Consider the following 21,794-nt stretch of genomic DNA (forward strand, 5'->3'; position numbering starts at 1 on the left):
TTCCTGAAAAAAAATATTAACAATTTATGGGGTCAGACAAAACATGTCTCAATAGGGCCGAGCTATATTAAACAAGTAATCTAAAATTCACAAGCAAGGATTTCTTTAGACTTTCATATATTTAACAATTCGAATACAATAAGGTTCAACAAGTATTGCAATTATTTTAAATGAGCATACAATTATAAAAGTCAACATTTATTCATCATTCATTGAACTTAAACAAGAACAAATGCATGAACAGATGGAAATGCATGAACTTACCAATGCAAAAGCCCTTTATATGCATGAGTCGATTCTTATATTTAATTATCATTTTTTTCTTATATGATGCATGCCATGCTTATTTAATGCACATACATTTAATTTCCACTTCTTAACCCCATGGGTACAAACACAGGCATATACCTAGATCGAGGCCATGGCATAGAAATATTTTCATACAAGGGTGACTTTGCCCTGGTCGGGCATCTTTCACCAGTCCGAGTGCAGGACGACAAGACCGAGAGAGACTCTCAATATCACCAACCTGATGCATGAGACTTTCAATTATGACTTTCTTACCCTCTACGCTGCAGTCTATTGCAGAGGTTTTCCCCTATCTTCATGAGTGGGGAGGAGAAAACTTCTGTGCTCAAAACATATTTTTACGAAGCCATGAGTACCGCTTGCCCCCTCTTTGCAAGCCCTTGCTTTAGTGTTAGGGTTTCACTTATTTGCATTAATGTCTTACATGTAATACCATAACAGGATTCATGAAAGATGATTTGGCCACTTCGGACCCAATGGATGCAAATTTAGAATATTGCATTCAATAACCTACTCATACTTCTTACTTGGCAAACATGTGCACATGCACATAATCAACATGACAAACTTTCATAACTTTGCATGCATCAATTATAATTAAGAAATCATATATATCATATTATGCATATTCAAAATTTTGTTAACCTGATTTTGGTAAATCCAATAGAAATTACAGAAACCGAAAATACAATACCAAAAACTTTTCTAAGAAACCCGAATTATAAAACATGTATTTCCTTATAAAAATGACCATAGAAATCATTCAAATTTTTACAAAACATCAATATTATGATTTTGAAAATATTTTGAAAATATTTTGAAAAACCCAAATCAAAACATTTTAAAAACAATCAAGTAACATGCATATTTTACAGTTTTTACGATTTTATTTTATGAGGAAATCGGTTTTGAGAGAGAATTATTTTTAGAGGGGTTTTCTTCCAAAAACCCCTTTCAATCACATGATTAGATAAACCTAACCCAAACCCACGTGTGGGAGGCATGGGTTAGGGTATGTACTTATGAAAAATCAAAGGAATTCATACCCTTGAATTTCGAATTACGTATAGAGTATAGAATTTCTTACCTTTTTGACAAAAGTCGATCCTATGAGTGTAGATGGCTCTTCTCGTGCAAACCAGCCATTCCACATGAACAATGGCCTCACCCATGACCTTCCTACACTCCCTTCATGTGCGTAGAAGGCTCCCTTGCTGAGCCAAGAGTGAATACCCCAACATTTTGGTATAGGGAAGAGAGAGAGAGAATAGGGATTCTTGAGAGAAGAGAGAGTTTTTTAGAAAAAATAAAAGAAGGAAATATTGAGGGGCATGAACCCCTCCTCTAATTATAAACCTAGGGTTGGATCAAGTTCTGGAATTAATCCTAGCCCTTGATCTTAGGTCTAGGTTAGTTTTTCATAACCTTCTCTCCTTATCTTACTTGCCAAGTAAGCAAGTTCACTAGTCAAATTAGAGTTTTATTTTTTTTAAACTCTTTTCTTTTTGGTCCAGCCCACATACCCTAATAGAACTCTCTAGAGGTGATGCCCCTCTCGTGGGACCTCTAGAATGGATGCCCCTCTTATGAGGTTTGTTTTAAAAAAAAAGGAAACTTTTGATTTTGATTTTTTTATTTTTTGGTAACTAAATTTCTAAAGTGATTTTAAAGTTTTATATTTTATTTTTGTATAATGTTTTTAAACTTTTATATTGGAGTGCCATATAGGATGGGACGACCTACCTATGGACACCTATCAAATTATTAAATTTAGTTAATTTTTGAGTTTCATTCCATTAAATGAAATCCCTAATTAATTCAAACTAAATGCAAATTCAATTCCTCTCAAATTCAAATATGGAATTACATGAAATGACAATAAATGAGCTTGAATTTAAGCCTTATCTCAATTATGTGTCACTTATTAAAATTCAAAAACCTTTATATTTTAAATATTTATTTAAATATTCTCTTAGAGAAAATACGTAAATTCAAGAAAATTCCTCAAAAAATTGCGAGTATTACATCCAACCCTCCTTAAAGAAATTTTGTCCTCAAATTTTGGTTAAGGTTATATACCAAATAGGTGTGGATGTTTCGATCTCATGTTCGCTTCGGGCTCCCAAGTACATTGTTCAAGTCCGTGGTGCTGTCATCGAACCATCACTAATGAAATTGTCTTATGTTGTAACACATGATCTCATCGATCAACTATCTCAACAGGATGTTCTTCAAATGTAAGGTCCTTTTGTACCTCTACCTCATCATATTGGATGATGCACGTAGGGTTCGGTACATACCTTTTCAATATCAACACATGAAAGACATCGTGGATGTTTGAGAACTGAAGAGGGAGTGCTAGTCTATATGTTGCACCTCTGATCCTTTCGAGGATGAGGAAAGGTCCTACATACCTCGGACTCAATTTTCCTTTCTTGTCAAACCGAAACACGTTGTTAGTAGGTGATACTCTAACAAATACAGTCTTTCACATCGAAAGTGACCTCTCGATGCTTCGGATCCGCGTAGCTTTTCTGGCGACTTTGTGCGGTTAGAAGTCTTTTATGAATCAACTGTATTTGATTTGTGTAGTGCTCCAGAACTATAGGTAACTCAATCATATTATCACCAACCTCACTCCAACAAACTGGGGACCTATAGTGTCGCTAATACAAGGCCTCATATGGAGCCAGATCGATACTCGAATGATAGTTGTTGTTGTAAGCAAACTCAGCTAGCTTTAAATGCTTACTCCAGTCGCCTTTTTCACTCTAAGACACAAGATCTTAGCATGTCCTTCAAGGTCTAGATAGTCCTCTTTGACTCTCTGTGTCATTATGGGTGAAATATCGTGCTAAACTTAAGCTTTGTTGCCAAAGCTTTCTGAAGTTGCCCCCAAAATTTTAACGTAAACATTGGATCGCTGTCAGAGATGATCAAAACATGTACTCCATATAACTTGATGATCTCATCAATGTACAAATCTGCCAAACTCTCTAGTGTCTGGTTCGCCTTGATCGGTAAAAAGTGTATCGATTTCCTAAGGCGATCCACAATCACCCATATAGTATCATATTGCTGGCGTGTCCTGGGCAGACCTACCATAAAGGCCATGGTAATATCTTCCCACTTTCACTGTAGAATCTAAATCGTCTATAACACGCCGACGAGCTTCTGATGTTTTATTTTGACCTGCTGGCAGACTAAGCATCTTGATACATATTCGGCAATGTCTTTTTTCATGTTGTGCAACCAGTAATGCCTTTGAAGGTCCTTATACATTTTCGTGCTACCCAGATATATGGTAAACCTGGACTAATGCACCTCGTCCAGAAGCTCTTTCCTAAGCTGAGAATCCTCAGATACCCAAAGTCTCTTGCTATACCAGATGCTTTTGTCCTTCTCCAGATAAAGAGTTTACTCATCCTGCTTGTGCACTGCAATCATCTTCATGAATCATGGGTCATCCTTCTGCTGAGAAATGATTCAGTCCATAAGCATCATCCTTACTGCTAAACTGGTCATTTGTATGTGACCTAGGTAAGTGGCGAAAAGCCTCTAGTCGATCAAGTCCTCTAGTAATCACCACTAGCTGCTAACTATGCTCGCAAGGCTTTTTGCCTTTCTACTCAAAGCTTCAGCTACTATATTGGCCTTCCCCAGGTGGTATGATATAGAGAAGTCATAGTCCTTTAAGAATCTAACCATCGTCTCTGACTCGTATTCAGGTCCTTCTGCGAGAAGATGTATTTGAGACTCTTATGATCAGAGAAAACCTCAAATTGCTCTCCGTATAGGTAATGCCACCAAACCTTAAGTACAAATGCCACTGCTGCTAGATCCAGGTCGTGTGTAGGGTAATTTCGCTCATGCACTTTTAGTTAGCGTGATGCATATGCTATAACCTTACCATGTTGCATCAACACACATCCCAAACCAGTACCTGATGCATTACTATAAACCACAAAGCCTCCTTAACTTGAAGGCAAGGTGAGTACTAGGGCTATAGTAAGCCTCTTCTTCAGCTCCTGGAAGCTCTCTTCGCACTACTGAGTTCATACGCACATGATGCCTTTGCAAAGTAGCTTCATCATCGGTATAACTATTTTTGAGAAATCCTAGATAAATCTTCGGTAGTATCCTACTAGTCCAAGGTGAAATTCCACTAGAGGGGGGGTGAATAGTGAAATTTGATTACGATCAATAAAATAAAATAATTAAGCAATAAGGCATAACACATAAAACACAGAAGTTATACTGGTTCGGTCAATATCCAGACCTACATCCAGTCCCCAAGCAAACCACTTTAGATTTCCACTATAACATCCGAGTCACCGGATAAATAGTACAACACCCTCTTCCCAAGAGGTCTTTTTCTCTCAACAGAGAAGGGGCACACCCTCTTCCCAAGAGGTCTTCTTCTCTCAACAGAGAAGGGCAACACCCTCTTTCACAGAGGTCTACTTCTTTAAACAAAGAAGGAATACAGTGAATAAACAGAGTTACAATACTTCCTGTAGAACCTTCAGAATGATATGAATGCACGAATGAAGGATTCTAAGAATGTTCTGTTTGTCACTCAGAGGATACTCTTTGTCAAAGAGCTGGACTTGACTTTTTCTCTTTTTCTTTCTTTTTCTTTTTCTCTTTCTTTTTCAAGGCTCTCTTTTCAAATCACGAATAGAAAAAATTTTCTCTTTGTAAGCTCACACGTCTATTTCATTCCTCTTGTCTGAATAGTTTATATGTGTGTGTTTATATAGCTTATAAAAAGTAGTTGTTACATTTTGGAATTGTAACTTTTTGAAATGTGAAATGTTAGGTCATTTCAAAAACATCTTTTAGAGAAGTTCGAGAATGCCTTTTTCCATAAAGGTGAAATAGAGGGTACACTAGTCGTTGTAATATTTTCAGGTAATACATATTTTATGTAAAAAGTCTATTTCTTACAATAGTACATTTGAACGTTGGGTTGTAGTTTTGTCTTTATTCTAATTAATGATTTGAGGTACATTAGTACTTCTTTACTTTAAATGAGTGTAAGTACTATGAGTGCTTTGAGATATTTATTTGTACATAGTCATGTCAAGTGTATTCTTTATGTAGTGTATTTCAAAGTCTCCAGAGAGAATGAGGACTAAAAAGAAGGTCGACATTCTTTGGGAAGGATATTTAGAAAGGATTTGTTACAGAAGGCATTTAATGCTTTGTAGAGAGAATGATGACTTCAAGTAAGTTGACATTCTATGGTTATGAAAAAAGGTAACTAGAGTCTTTTTAAAACCATATTTTATTTGTTTTTCTTATGTGTAGCCGATTTATGTTTTTGTCTTCTTCTTGTATTTAAGAAACATTTCATTAGAGAAGATAACTAAAGTCTTTTCAAAAACATATTTTATTTGTTTTTCTTATGTAGTCGATTTTATGTTTTTGTCTTCTTCTTATATTAAAAAACATTTCATTAAAGAAGATAACTAAAGTCTTTTCAAAAACATATTTTATTTGTTTTTGTCTTTTTCCTACATTCCTTTTTTCATGTTGTCTTGTATATAGTGTAAGGTACAATGATAAAATGTCTTTTTCATAAAAGGTTGTAAGAATGTACAATTATTATATGACAAAATGTCTTTTTCATAAAAGGTTGTAAGAAGGTACACTTATTGGTTTTCAAAAAAGAAGCTTTTTGAAACTATCGTATACTTTTATGATATAGTATGTATGAATGAGTATGTAATATGCAAAATGCAAGTTCCTGAAGGTTCTGTTACATATGACTCTAAAGAATAAAAAAATCTTCATCTTGAGGTAGTCAATTTCTTTATTTGAACTTTAGGAAAGCATGGCTCATCAAGCTTTTTCTTCAAGGAGTATGATTGCACCATAGTTGTACTTGAACAGGAAGTCTCCATCCTTATTGGGTGAGATATCCTTGCATCAAATACTTCGTTAGATTTAAGGCAAAACATATTCAGTCATAATATAACATTATTTCAAGAGAACATATTATCATATCATATAAAATCAAATAAGACAGTGTATCATATTATGTGACATCAAAACCGAGTTTCTCAACATTCTCCCCCTTTTTGATGATGACAAAATATGCTCCCTCTGTCAAAAAGACATTATGCATAGAAATAATAATATGATAAAAAAGTGAAATAATGTTTAAAGAGAGAATATTTCTCCAATAATGGAGACAGGTTTTCTCCCCCTTTGTCATGGACAAAAAGGAGGGATTAGAGTAAAAAAAATATTACAGACCGAAAGGATTAAAAGTTATTATAGACCAAATATATATATAAAAAAAAATGAGTCTATCTCGAAGGTGGAGAAGGTGAAGGATATGGGTGATGAAGTACCCGAAAGGAAGAGAGTGGAAGGCCCAAAAATTGATCATGTTATTGAAAATGATACTGGACCAGTTGATGGGAAAGTTGCAGAAGATTGCATATAGGAGAAGGGAGATTTCGTTTGCCACGAAACCCTTGGAAGGAAGCTTTGGAAAGACATTGGATGAGAGGATGTGTGAGAGTATTAGAGCATGAGGTTTGAGATTGCTCGTATGCCATGGGAAATGGGTGCAGCGAGTGGAGAGAAGGACTTTCTTAAACACAGTTCGATCTATCGGAACTATGTTAGGAAGCTCAATGCCATAGGAGGAAAGGTTTAGAATGCAGCCTAGTTGAGAGATATTGAAGGAGATGAGTTTTCCATGTACCATAGATGTAATGGTGGTGTGGTCACGGTCTACAGAGAGGTTGGTATAGAAAATTTTGATGAGATGAGGATAGTAGGTCATGGAGTTAGTCGTTCCTAAGATGAGAACAAAATCTTGAAGAGAGGTATGGAGGTCAAAGGATGTGAAGGCGTCGAAGTTTACTAGTTTGCCAGTTTGAATTGGCAAGGTGCTAATGTACTGAAAGTGGTGAATAAGGTCGGGGTATCTTAGATCTGCGGAGGTGATCGCATTGGTAGAGGAGGAAGCCATTATCGAATGCCTTGAAAATAAATCACTAGGAGAGAAAGGAGCTAGAACCGAGAGAAAGTTTGTATAAGGATAGAAAAGTTCGAATGGAATGGTAAGAGATGAACCAATTGATTAAATAGAAGGAAGAAAATAATTGTTGATATGAAATGAATGACATTGGAAGTGAGTAATTTTTAGATTTTAGTCAAATAAGGAAATCCGTGAGGAGTAAGTTAAGAGACTTGTGAATGACAAATCAAATCAATGTGTGAGGATAGTGTATTATATTAGATTGAGGAGGACATAGTTATTGAAATATATAGATTTTACTATGGATGAGTTTATCGACTAGTGAGGGAAACCATTAATAGAGTATGGGTGTCATGTTGAATAAAAAAAATGATTGATCTTGAAAATAATGGCCTAATAAAACAAACAACTTGTTACTCTATGTGGAGGGATTCTAAATTCATGAATGGAGATAAAAAGATGGTGTGGATATCTAGAGATGAGAGAAAGATGATAAAGGACAATATTTACTTGATTTAGATATGTCAAAGTAAAGTTAGAATAAAGGTTTGCTTGGAGACAAGACTTTAAAGGTTCTCGATTTTAGAGAGATATACAATAAGAGAGAGACAAGGTCACGGATGGAAAGAAAGGTCATAGGGTGATCATGTGATGTGTACTTTGAAAGATATGACATTTTAAAGAAAAGAGTGCCCAAAAAAAATGTTTCATGATTAATATTTGTAATTTTTTTTAAGCGTATACGTGGATATGAGAAGGCCATATTTTGACTTAGACTAGAGGTGAGAGAGATGATGAGACAAAAAGGAGAAAGAGTTAAAAAAAATATATAAGAATTGAAATAAGAATAGACATGTAGGAGTCGGATTCAAAAATGTATAAAAAAAACGTATTCGAGAGATGAAATGAGGAGACAAAGAAATATTTATGAATGAAGAGTAATAAATGTGAGTTGTCATAGAGAGAAGTGAGATGACACATATGGATTTTTGTGAAGGATAAAGAAGTAATAATAAAAAAAAGGTTGATGAAAGACATGAAGTTATGATTGATATGAATTATTATTTATATTCTTAAAGAAACTCGACAAGGTTAAGTTTTAAATAAGAGTAGACAAAAACGGAGGCTTAATTTGTATACAAAAGAGATGATAATAGATAGTTTGTTGGGCTATGATATAATAGATGATATAGTAAAAAAAATTACGTGTGAATATATCAACTAGATCTTTTAAAGAGATCAACTAGTCATTCGATTTTAACTAATGAAGAGTATGAGTTCTCATAAACTAAGTAGAGAGGTGAAACACTTTTATCGTAAGACAAGTTTTCATAAAGGACAAAAAATATTAAAGGAGTTGAGTGATGTGAACATTGTTATGATGGCTTTTAATACAATTATTCTTATGGATATGAGAGAAAGGAGATAGGACAAGGAGTTTTAATGGATGTGTACTTGAAAAATGACAAGTTGAATGACATAAAGAATGTGTCTTATAAGAATACGTGAATATGGAAACTTAGTTTGACTAACTAAAATCGATAAGAAGAAAAGCAATTTAAAATAAGATTTAAACAAGACTTATAAGAAGTATTATATTAAGTGTGATTAATTTATAAGTCACTTAGTTTGCATATTCCTAGTTCTCTTCTAATTCGTGTGAAGTCTTCATGTTTTAATGGTTTAGTGAATATGTCTGCTAACTGTTGATTAGTGGGTATGAATTCTAGTTTAATTATGTTGTTTAAGACTTGTTCTCTTAAGAAGTGGTGTCTTATTTGAATGTGCTTAGTTCGTGAGTGTAAAATAGGATTCTTAGATAGGTTTATAGCACTCGTATTATCACAGAAAATAGTTGTATTTTCAAATTTTAAACCAAAATCTTTTAAAGTTTGTTTCATTCAGATGACTTGAGTACAAGCTAGGCTTGCAGCAATGTATTTGGCTTCAGTAGTTGATAATAATACACAGTTTTGTTTCTTACTGAACCATGATACTAGTGAGTGCCCTAGCATGTGACATGTTCCACTTGTGCTTTTTCTATCAGATTTACTTCCAGCAAAGTCAGCATCGCTGTATGAGATTAGATCAAATGTAGAGGATTTTGAATAGAATAATCCAAAATCAACTGTGTCTTTTAAATATCTCATTATTCTTTTTACAGCTTTAAGATGTGATTCTTTTAGATTTGACTGGAATCTAGCACACAAGCAAACACTAAACATTATATCTGGACAGCTAGCAGTTAAATAAAGAAGTGATCCTATCATACCTCGGTATACCTTTGTATCAACAGACTTACCATCTTCATCTTTGTCCAACACAGTAGTAGTGCTCATAGGAGTAGATTTTGAAGCAGTTGAGTTCATGTTGAACCTCTTCAGAAGTTCACGAGCATACTTAGATTGATTGATGAAAACTCCATCATTGGTTTGCTTAATATGCAGTCCAAGAAAGTAGGTGAGTTCTCCCATCATACTCATTTCGAATTCCTTCTGCATGGACTTAGAAAAATCTTCACAGAGAGTGCTGTTAGAAGATCCAAAGATGATGTCATCGACATAAATTTGAACAATTAGGGTATGATTATTCACTACTTTGACAAATAGTGTAGAATCTGCTTTGCCAACAGAAAAACCAGTTTTTAATAAAAAGGTTTTAAGTCTTTCGTACCAAGCACGAGGTGCTTGTTTTAAACCATATAAAGCACGTTTGAGTTTAAAAACATGATCTGGGTATTGTTCATTTTCAAATCCTGGAGGTTGTTTTACATAGACTTCATTTATAAAACCATTTAAGAAAGCACTTTTAACATCCATTTGAAATAATTTAAAATTCATATAGCTTGCATATGCTAAGAGCATTCTAATAGATTCAAGTCTAGCAACAGGAGCAAATGTTTCATCAAAGTCAATACCTTCCTCCTGGTTGTATCCTTGAGCTACTAGTCTGGCCTTGTTTCTTATAACATTACCTGTTTCGTCTAGCTTGTTTCTGAAGATCCATCTTGTCCCAATGATTGGATGATCCTTTGGTCTAGGTACAAGATCCCAAACGTCATTTCTTTGGAATTGATTCAGTTCTTCAGTCATGGCTAGCATCCAGAACTCATCAATGATGGCTTCATCAATCTTCTTTGGTTCAAGTTGAGAAATGAATGCCATGTTTGCAATCCGTTCTAGCTGAGCTCTAGTTTGAACCCCCTTTGTTAGTTCTTCCAAAATCTGCTTATGAGGATGATCTTTGATATCGACAAAGGTTCTTTGGTGATCATCTTTATTAGACTTAGCTGTGTTATCTAAAAATAAATCTATACTTTCAACATCATCATCATTAGTTTGTATATGAACAGATTGATCAATAGATTCACAAAAACTAACATGCATAGATTCTTCAATAGTATTATGACTCTTATTGAAAACTCTGTATGCTTTACTATGACTTGAATATCCTAAGAATATGCCTTCAACAGATTTAGCATCAAACTTATCCAGGCTATCTTTTGTGTTTAGGATAAAGCATTTACATCCAAAGACTTTGAAATAGTCTATTCTTGGAGTTCTGTCATAGAATAGTTCATAGGGAGTTTTATTTAATAAGGGTCTAATGAGAACTCTATTTTTTATGTAGCATGCAGTATTAACAGCTTCTGCCCAAAAAGATTTTGCAAGATTATCGTGTTGGAGCATAGTCCTGGCAGATTCCTGAAGGGTTCTATTCTTTCTTTCTACTACACCATTTTGAGGTGCAGCTCTAGGAAAGGCAAAGTTATGAGAAATACCATGCAAGTTACAAAAATTTTCAAAGAGTTCATTTTTAAATTCTCCTCCATGGTCACTACGGATTTTAACAATAGAACATGATTTTTCGTTTTGTAATTTTTTACATAAGATTTCAAACTGACAAAACGTGTCACTTTTGTTTTTCAAAAATATTACCCAAGTAAATCTTGAGTAATCATCTACAATGACAAAAACATATCTATTATGATTAAGGCTAGCTACCCTAGAAGGACCAAAAAGGTCCAGGTGGAGAAGCTCTAAAGGTCTTTTACTTGAAATGACATTCTTTGATTTGAAAGAAGATTTTGACAATTTTCCTAATTGACATGCATCACAAAAATAATCCTTTTTAAAAGATATGTTGGGTAACCCACGTACTAACTTATCTTTAGCTAGTTTAGACATGTATTTAGAATTGACATGGCCCATTCTCATGTGCCATAGCTGTTGAGTGTCATTATTAGCTATGAGGCAATGTTCTGTGATGTTTTCTAGGTATAGTTCATATATATTATTCTTTCTTATACCTTTTAAGATGATGTTTTCATTTGTGTCAGCTATGAGGCATGCATCATGATTAAAGCTAACATTATAATCTGTGTCACACATTTGACTGATACTTAGTAGGTTATGTTTTAAGCCTTTAACAAGGAGAACGTCTTTGATAAGAGGTTTGTCTATGTTACCAATATTTCCAATACCAATTATCAAACCTTTGTTGTTATCTCCAAAGGTGACGGTTCCTCCTTCTTTATGATGAAGAACAGCAAAAAGGTCTGGATGTCCTGTCATGTGCTTTGAACATCCACTATCTAATATCCATCTGCTCTTCTTCTTTGGAGCCTGCAAAACATTAAGTAAATCTCCTTTTTGGTACCCAATCGGGTCCTTTTTTGTTAAACTTTGGAACCCATATCCATTTGGATTTGGGTTTGTCTATCTCTTTAAAGGAGTTAAAAAGATTATCATTATAATATTCCTTATTTGGTTCAGATGAACTTTTCACAAACGTGGTCTTTTGATTTATACAAGAAGGTTTTTTGAAATGAGAATAGCCAATACCATTCTTGTAAAAAGAGACCTTCTGAGAGGATAAGAGTTTATCTAAGTTCTCTTTACCTTTAGTAAACTTGAAAACCGTTTTCATGAGGTTCTCAGTTTTACTTTTTAGCTCTGAAATTTCTACTTGCATATTTTTAGTTTTGGAGCTAGTAGAAGAAATTTCAGATATAAGCATAAGATTTTTCTTTTTCAACTCGGAATTTTCACTGCTGAGTTTTTCATTCTCTTGAGAAAGCTCTAAATTTTCAGATTTTAAAACTTTATTTTTGAAACTCAATTTTCTAGATTCTTCAAATAGTTCTTGAAAAGCATCTAGAAGTTCTTCAAAGGAAAAATCAGAGATTTCACTTACCGAACTTTCGTTTGCCATGAAGCACATATTTGTAGTTTCGGCTTCATCATCACTTGACTCTTCACTAGTGGATGGTTCTGAATCATCCCATTGATCATGCAGAGCCTTTTTCTTGAAGAACCTCTTCTTTGGTTCCTCAGTTTTGGACTTTTTTTTGAGAAGGGGACAGTCACGTTTTAAGTGGCCTGGCTTATTACACTGAAAGCACATGGGATCTTCTTTAAGATCTTTTCTTTCCTTGTGCCTGTTTGGAAGCCGGTTCCTTCTCATGAAGCGCTGGAATTTTCTGGTAAGTAGCGCAATTTCTGATTCTTTATCTGAGTCTTCATTCTCAGATAGGGCTGGGAAAGCTAGAGTTTTCTTTACTGGTTGCTCTTCTTCCCTTCTTTCTTTCATGTGGACTTCATAGGCCATAAGATTGCCTATTAAGTCGTCTAATGTAAGTTTAGATAAATCTTGAGCTTCTTCAATAGCAGTAGTCTTTTTCTCTCAATCAGTTGTGAGAGATCTCAAGATTTTCTTCACCTTTTCAGTCTGGGAATATGTTACAACCAGAGATTTCAGATCATTGGTGATGTTGGTGAATCTGGTAAACATCTCTGTGATGGGTTCATCTTTGTTCATTTTGAACAACTCATATTTTCTAACAAGAGATGATATTTTGGCTTATTTAACTTTGTTGGTTCCTTCATGAATAACCTCCAAAGAATGCCAAATGTCATATGCAGATTCACATATAGATATTCTGTTGAATTCATTCTGATCAATGGCACAATATAAGGCATTTATAGCCTTTGCATTTAGGTTTCCCATTTTCTTTTCTTCATCAGACCATAAGTTATAGTCTGCGGATGGAGATGTGTATGGATGCTCAACAATTTTCCATACACAAAGTCTATGGATTTGAGAAAGATAGCCATTCTGCACTTCCAATATCCATAGTTGGATCCATTGAAGAAAGGAGGACGAGATGCGTGTTGACCTTCAATATCACGAGCATAAGAGGTAGATGCCATTTGTGCTGGAAGACTTGTTACGTCGAAACCAGCAAACCTCTTTGATACCAAATGAAATTCCACTAGAGGGGGGGTGAATAGTGAAATTTGATTACGATCAATAAAATAAAATAATTAAGCAATAAGGCATAACACATAAAACACAGAAGTTATACTGGTTCGGTCAATATCCAGACCTACATCCAGTCCCCAAGCAAACCACTTGAGATTTCCACTATAACATCCGAGTCACCAGATAAATAGTACAACACCCTCTTCCCAAGAGGTCTTCTTCTCTCAACAGAGAAGGGGCACACCCTCTTCCCAAGAGGTCTTCTTCTCTCAACAGAGAAGGGCAACACCCTCTTTCACAGAGGTCTACTTCTTTAAACAAAGAAGGAATACAGTGAATAAACAGAGTTACAATACTTCCTGTAGAACCTTCAGAATGATATGAATGCACGAATGAAGGATTCTAAGAATGTTCTGTTTGTCACTCAGAGGATACTCTTTGTCAAAGAGCTGGACTTGACTTTTTCTCTTTTTCTTTCTTTTTCTTTTTCTCTTTCTTTTTCAAGGCTCTCTTTTCAAATCACGAATAGAAAAATTTTTCTCTTTGTAAGCTCACACGTCTATTTCATTCCTCTTGTCTGAATAGTTTATGTGTGTGTGTTTATATAGCTTATAAAAAGTAGTCGTTACATTTTGGAATTGTAACTTTTTGAAATGTGAAATGTTAGGTCATTTCAAAAACATCTTTTAGAGAAGTTCGAGAATGCCTTTTTCCATAAAGGTGAAATAGAGGGTACACTAGTCGTTGTAATATTTTCAGGTAATACATATTTTATGTAAAAAGTTTATTTCTTACAATAGTACATTTGAACGTTGGGTTGTAGTTTTGTCTTTATTCTAATTAATGATTTGAGGTACATTAGTACTTCTTTACTTTAAATGAGTGTAAGTACTATGAGTGCTTTGAGATATTTATTTGTACATAGTCATGTCAAGTGTATTCTTTATGTAGTGTATTTCAAAGTCTCCAGAGAGAATGAGGACTAAAAAGAAGGTCGACATTCTTTGGGAAGGATATTTAGAAAGGATTTGTTACAGAAGGCATTTAATGCTTTGTAGAGAGAATGATGACTTCAAGTAAGTCGACATTCTATGGTTATGAAAAAAGGTAACTAGAGTTTTTTTAAAACCATATTTTATTTGTTTTTCTTATGTGTAGCCGATTTATGTTTTTGTCTTCTTCTTGTATTTAAGAAACATTTCATTAGAGAAGATAACTAAAGTCTTTTCAAAAACATATTTTATTTGTTTTTCTTATGTAGTCGATTTTATGTTTTTGTCTTCTTCTTATATTAAAAAACATTTCATTAAAGAAGATAACTAAAGTCTTTTCAAAAACATATTTTATTTGTTTTTCTTATGTAGCCGATTTTATGTTTTTGTCTTTTTCCTACATTCCTTTTTTCATGTTGTCTTGTATATAGTGTAAGGTACAATGATAAAATGTCTTTTTCATAAAAGGTTGTAAGAAGGTACAATTATTATATGACAAAATGTCTTTTTCATAAAAGGTTGTAAGAAGGTACACTTATTGGTTTTCAAAAAAGAAGCTTTTTGAAACTATCGTATACTTTTATGATATAGTATGTATGAATGAGTATGTAATATGCAAAATGCAAGTTCCTGAAGGTTCTGTTACATATGACTCTAAAGAAGAAAAAAATCTTCATCTTGAGGTAGCCGATTTCTTCATTTGAACTTTAGGAAAGCATGGCTCATCAAGCTTTTTCTTCAAGGAGTATGATTGCACCATAGTTGTACTTGAACAGGAAGTCTCCATCCTTATTGGGTGAAATATCCTTGCATCAAATACTTCGTTAGATTTAAGGCAAAACATATTCAGTCATAATATAACATTATTTCAAGAGAACATATTATCATATCATATAAAATCAAATAAGACAGTGTATCATATTATGTGACATCAAAACCGAGTTTCTCAACACAAGGAAACTATGAAAATCTGATATGCTCTTAGGTTGTTTCTAGTCTAAGACCACTTCCACCTATCTAAACATAAAATTTTAAACTAGTCAAAATAAGGATCCAAATAATTTTTTCAAACATAGGTGTCGAGTTGCAATACCTTAGAAAGGTCTATTGCCCTCATCTTTGGAGATCACATGACCTAAAAACATGACCTACTTTAACCAAAATTCTCACTCCGAGAATTTAGCATACAGCTGGTGTTGTCGAAGTATCTCAAAAACAATTCTCAAGTGCTCTCTGTGGTCTTCCTTGATTTCAGAGTAGATCAAGATATGATCTATGAACACAATCACAAATAGATCTAGGTAGGGCTGAAAGATCTGATTCATCAGATCCATGAAAGTTGTTGGAGCATTGGTTAGCCCGAAGGGCATCACCAAGAACTCGTAATGATCATACCGCATCCTGAAAGTCATCTTCTACACATTTGAATCCTTAATCCTCAACCGATGGTAACCTGATCAAAGGTCTATCTTAGAGAATACCTTGGCATCACGAAGTTGATCAAACAAGTTGTCGATCCATGGAAAAGGGTATTTGTTCTTGATCGTCACTTGATTAAGCATGTGATAGTCAATACACAAACGCATTGACCCATCCTTCTTCTTAACGAACAAGACTGGAGCACCCTATGGTAAAACACTTGGTTGTATAAAGCTTCTATCCATCAACTCTTGCAACTGCTTCTTCAGTTCTTCCAATTATGCTAGGGCCATGCAATAAGGTGCGCTAGATATTGGGGTCATTCCAAGCACCGACTCTATCACAAAATCAACTTCTCTTGCAGGCAGCATGCCTGACAAGTCGTCTAGAAAGACATCTGCAAACTCTCAAACCACATCCAAGTCCTCCATCGGGGTCATGTTGGGGGTCTATAAAAAACACACTGACTAAAAATGCCTCACAACCCTTTTTCATGCATCATTGCGCCTTCATTGTCGAGACCATTCATCCCTTACTTTCCTTTTTACTCGCCTTGTACTCAAGTAAAGGCTGATCTGGGTGAGAAAATTGAATACGTCACTCACGACATACCATATAAGTATAGTGCTCATACATCTAGTGCATGCCAAGGATAGCATCATAGCCCACTACATTCAATAATATTAGATTGGCAGAGAGGTTCTGCCCTGATATTAATACTTCTACATTAGGCAAAAAGGTATGAGCGACAGAACTATCGCTTGATGGTGTGATTACCTCTAAAACATATCCCAGTGAAATCGGTGTGATGTCAAGTAACTTAGCAAACCGTGTAGATACAAATGAATGTGTAGCGCCAGTGTTAAGCAAAACCTTAGCATTGAACTTCGTAATGGAAATAGTACCTTCGATGACGTTTGCATCATCTTGCAACTCCTCTACAGAAGTCGCGTAGATACGTTCGGTAGCTCTTCTCTATCCCTAAGCCTGGGACTACTATTGGCGTTGTTAGGGTCACGGCTGCTACGACTGCCCTCGAGGTGCAGTGGCCGCTCCTTCCTGAGCCAGCTTTTTATGGCAGTCCTTGATGAAGTGCCCCATCTCGCCACATCTTATGCAAGCTTCCGTTATCCTATAGCATTCTTCTGAGTAAATCTTATTGCAGTGCTGACAAAGCACAAGAAACTGTTGTGGTCGGCTACCTCCTGTTGCCCTCTAACCTTCTTCATAGGCGACACTCTACTGGTCTCGACAGTAGGTCTAGGGGCCCTGTTTATATTGCTCTTCGACCTGTTGAATCGCTTGGGCTGAGTCTTCTTAGAAGACTCCTAGTTATCCTTTGACATGAAAATTATCGTTACTATCTCTTTGAGATTGTCCTGGGGAAATAAAGGGTTCAAGTTTTTATTTTCTCACCTGAAGCATCGTGACCATCTTGATGGTCTGGTTGAGGTTCTGAGGATGGCTTGTGAGCACATGGGTCCTCAGTCCATCTCGTAATTTGTAGACATACTTCTTCGCTCACACCTCATCAATAGTGTATGTGTGTGGGCAATACTTTTCTAGGTATTGAAATTGTGTGGTGTACTCTGCCACCCTCATGAAACTATGCTTAAGATCCAAGAACTCTTGCATCTTGCAATCTCAAGCGAACTGGGGAAAGTAGGTGTCTAAAAATACTCTAGAAAACTCCTCCCAAGTCAATGTGAGTCGCTCCTCTAGTGTGTAGCGCACCTCTTGAATAGTTTCCCACTAACTCCTGACATCGCTCTGGAGTCAGTAGGTAACAAAGGGTACCTGCCTCTCAGTGGGAACCTCAAAAATCTTGAAGATCTTACTGATGGCGCAAACCCACTCTTCTGCTGAATCTGAGTCCTCCTTCCTAGTGAAGGTTGGGGGACTCAGTTCTATAAAGCGTTTATAAGACACTCCATGGGTCATGGAGCTAGTCGCTTCATTGTCATCCAGATGGTGGTTGCTATTGCCATTTCTCCTATTCTCAATGAGGTCCTAGCATCGGGCAATAAGTGTAGTGAAGGCTTCCAAAAGGAAGTCCTTCTAAGCGGTCCATCCAGAATGCTGACATGAAGACATCTACAATAAAATTTAAATTCATTTAACCTCTAAGTTTTTGCATACATCCTTTACTTATTCTAACCACCCTACTAGGCATTTAAATTCAACTTTTGCACAATTCATAAATGGCAAGCAAATTGCATAAATCTTCATAACAATCATAAAATAAATACTAAGATTAGAACATACTCACATCGATAGGAGTTGATTGGACAGGTTTGAGTCATACTTTTCCTTTGCTCTGATACCAAGTTGTCTTTGTCTAAAGACAAATTGGTATCTCTAGATAATCTAAACCCTGCTTTGATACCAAGTTTGTAACACTTGAAATTTTAAGTTCCAAAAATCATAGATTTTTCTTTTAAATGCTTTTAAATTCCTTTAAAAAATTATAGCAAAAAATCAAACAAGAATAAAACTTGGCATGTTACTTTTCATTTACATTCACATTCAAACAGGCATTTGAACTTACAAATTTAAGCATCCATAATTGAAATAAATATTCTCACATGTCCATCATTAATAATAAAAATCAATAATTAAATTAATTTATATATTAGAGTCCTGAGCAACTCATATGCTCTTATTTATTAACTTCAAAGGATTGGAAAAGATATGACTCAGTCTCCATCACAACCTCCCGCTATCGCATGTGAATTCACTCACTTCTTGAAAAAAAGCATTAACAATTCATGGGGTCAGACAAAATATGTCTCAATAAGTCTGAGCTATACTAAACAAGTAATCTAAAATTCATAAGCAGAAATTTCTTCAGACTTTCATATATTTAACAATTCGAATACAATAAGGTTTAACAAGTATTGCAATTATTTTAAATAAGCATATAATTATAAAAGTCAACATTTATCCATTATTCATTGAACTTAAACAAGAACAAATGCTTGAACAGTTAAAAATGCATAAACTTACCAATGCAAAAGCCCTTCATATGCATGAGTCGGTCTTTATCTTTAATTATCTTTTTTTTCTTATATGATGCATGCCATGCTTATTTAATGCACATACATTTAAGTTTCACTTCTTAACCTCATGGATACAAACACATGCATATACCTAGATCAAGGCCATGGCATAAAAATATTTTCATACAAGGGTGACCTTGGCCTAGTCAGGCACCTTTCACCAGTCTAGATACGGGACGATAAGAGTGAGAGAGACTCCCAACACCACCAACCCAATGCATTAGACTTACACTCATGACTTTCTTACCATCTACGTTGCAATCTTTTGCAGAGGTTTCTCCCTATCTTCGTAGGTGGGGAGGAGCAACCTTCTTGCTCAAAACATATTTTCACGAAGTCATGAGTACCGCTTGCCCCCTCTTTGCAAGCCCTTGCTTTAGTGTTATGGTTTCACTTATTTGCATTAATGTCTTACATGCAATACTATAACAGGATTCATGAAAGATGATTTGGACACTTCGGATCCAATGGATGCAAATTTAGAATATTGCATTCAATAACCTACTCATACTTTTTACTTAGCAAATATATGCGCATGTACATAATCAGCATGATAAACTTTCATAACTTTGCATGCATAACATCAATTACAATTAAGAAATCATACATATCATATTGTGCAGATTCAGAATTCTGTTAACCAGATTTGGAAAAATCCACTGAAAATTATAGAAACCGGATTGCACTCTCTCAACTATGAATGCACATATGTCTCAGGAAAATAATCCAAGAAACAGAACTGAAAATTTCATTATAATAAAATCAAAAAATTCTGGAACTAAACCTTATTCAGGAAAAATATAAGATAAACCCTGTTATCTGCATAAATATTTCCCAGTTTGAGGAATTTTTCCAAACCTATAGATAAATCTTTTCATAAAACCATTTTTACAGGATCATCTTATATATGTTATCATTTACCCATTTTTTTCTTGATTTAATTTGCTCAGCCTTGGTAGGGTCTTTATAACCATCAAGGCTGTGGGTCAGAATAGTCCTGCAAACAGGGCAGAAAACTTATGCTCTGTTGCAAGGAACATTTCGACCACAATACCGATCCAAACAAAGCAAAATACGACTCTAAATTTAAACCTTGGATGCATAGAACACTTTAATATTTTTATTTGAATTTATTGGCTTCATTTTCACTAAGATATCGATTTTTTTTTTCAAAAATAGGCCAGAATAAAAAATTAGGACAGTAAAACCAAGATTTAAACTCATACAAGATTCATCAAGAAAGAACAAGATTCAAGGTAGAAACTTATACTATCATGAATTTTGATGCTCTAAATATGGTAACATCATCATATAATGCATACTTGTATAGATTCATGTTAATATTTGCGAAAACAAGAGAATACACCATTCAAAAATCATAAATTCATCAAAAATATATCATACATACTTACATCTATGCAAGAATCATACAAAATCCTAAATAATCATGAAACATAAAATATTTATGCAATGACAAGATATTCAATCATGCTAAACCTAAAATAATCTTCTCTAGATGCTTAGATCACCTTTCTTTAGCAAGAACATCTAAAACCCTACATTCGGGGATCGGTTCTCAACCCAGTCCTGAATTTGCAAAAATCCCTACTCTGTCTGACTGTTATCGTGGCTATAAAAAAAAATTATACGGTAAAAAGATCTGAAATTTTCCCAATTTATAAGAAATTTTGATAGCTTTTCGATTCCATAAACCGTTAATAAAAACTCATCCATACGAGAGAGTTACCAATGTTTTGGTGCAAACCTAAACTTTTTTATTCTGACTATCACAGATTCGTGCTCAATCCATGAATAGAGCCCAAAATTTTACAGTAGATGCATAATTTTGTTGGCTTTCCAACATAATAAATTGCTCATTAAAACTACTCCGGACAAAGGAGATATGAGCAATTTATTGGTTGGGTATCAGACCAGAAATATAATACCAAAATTTTCTGAGAAACCCGAATTATAAAACTTGTATTTTCTCATGAAAATATCATTTAAATCATTCAAATTTTTACATAACATATTATCATAATCTACTAACCCAAATCAAAACATTTAGAAAAACAATCAAGTAACATGCATATTTTATAGTTTTTACAATTTTATTTTATGAGGAAATTGATTTTAAGATAAAACAATTTTTAGAGGGGCGAAAACCCCTTTCAATCACATGATTAGACAACCCTAACCCATGTGTGGGACGCATGGGTTAGGGTCTGTACTTATGAAAAATTGAAGGAATTCATACCCTCGAATTCTGGATTACGTGTAGAGTATAAAACTCCTTACCTTTTCGACAAAAATTGATCCTACGAGCGTAGATGGCTCTTCTCGCGTAAACCAACCATTCCACATGAACAATGGGCTCACCCACGATCTTCCTACACTCTCTTCACACACATGGAAGGCTTCCTTGCTGAGCCAAGGGTGAATATGCCAATGTTTTGGTATAAGGAAGAGAGCGAGAGAGGAGAGGGATTCTTGCGAGAAGAGAGAGTTTTTTAGAAAAAATAAAAAAAAGGAAATAGGGGAGGGGGGGGGGGGTGAACCCCTCCTCTATTTATAAACCTAGGGTTGGATCAAGGGCTGAAATTAATTCTAACCCTTGATCTTAGGTCTAGGTTAGTTTTTCATGACCTCCTCTCCTTATCTTACTTGCCAAGTAAGCAAGTTGACTAGTCAAATTAAAGTTTTAACTTTTTTGAAACTCTTTCCTTCTTGGTCTAGCCCACATACCCTAAT

Source organism: Nuphar pumila, chromosome 2 (genome assembly GCF_984573655.1).
Source record: "Nuphar pumila chromosome 2, dmNupPumi1.hap1.1, whole genome shotgun sequence".
Taxonomy (NCBI): domain Eukaryota; kingdom Viridiplantae; phylum Streptophyta; class Magnoliopsida; order Nymphaeales; family Nymphaeaceae; genus Nuphar; species Nuphar pumila.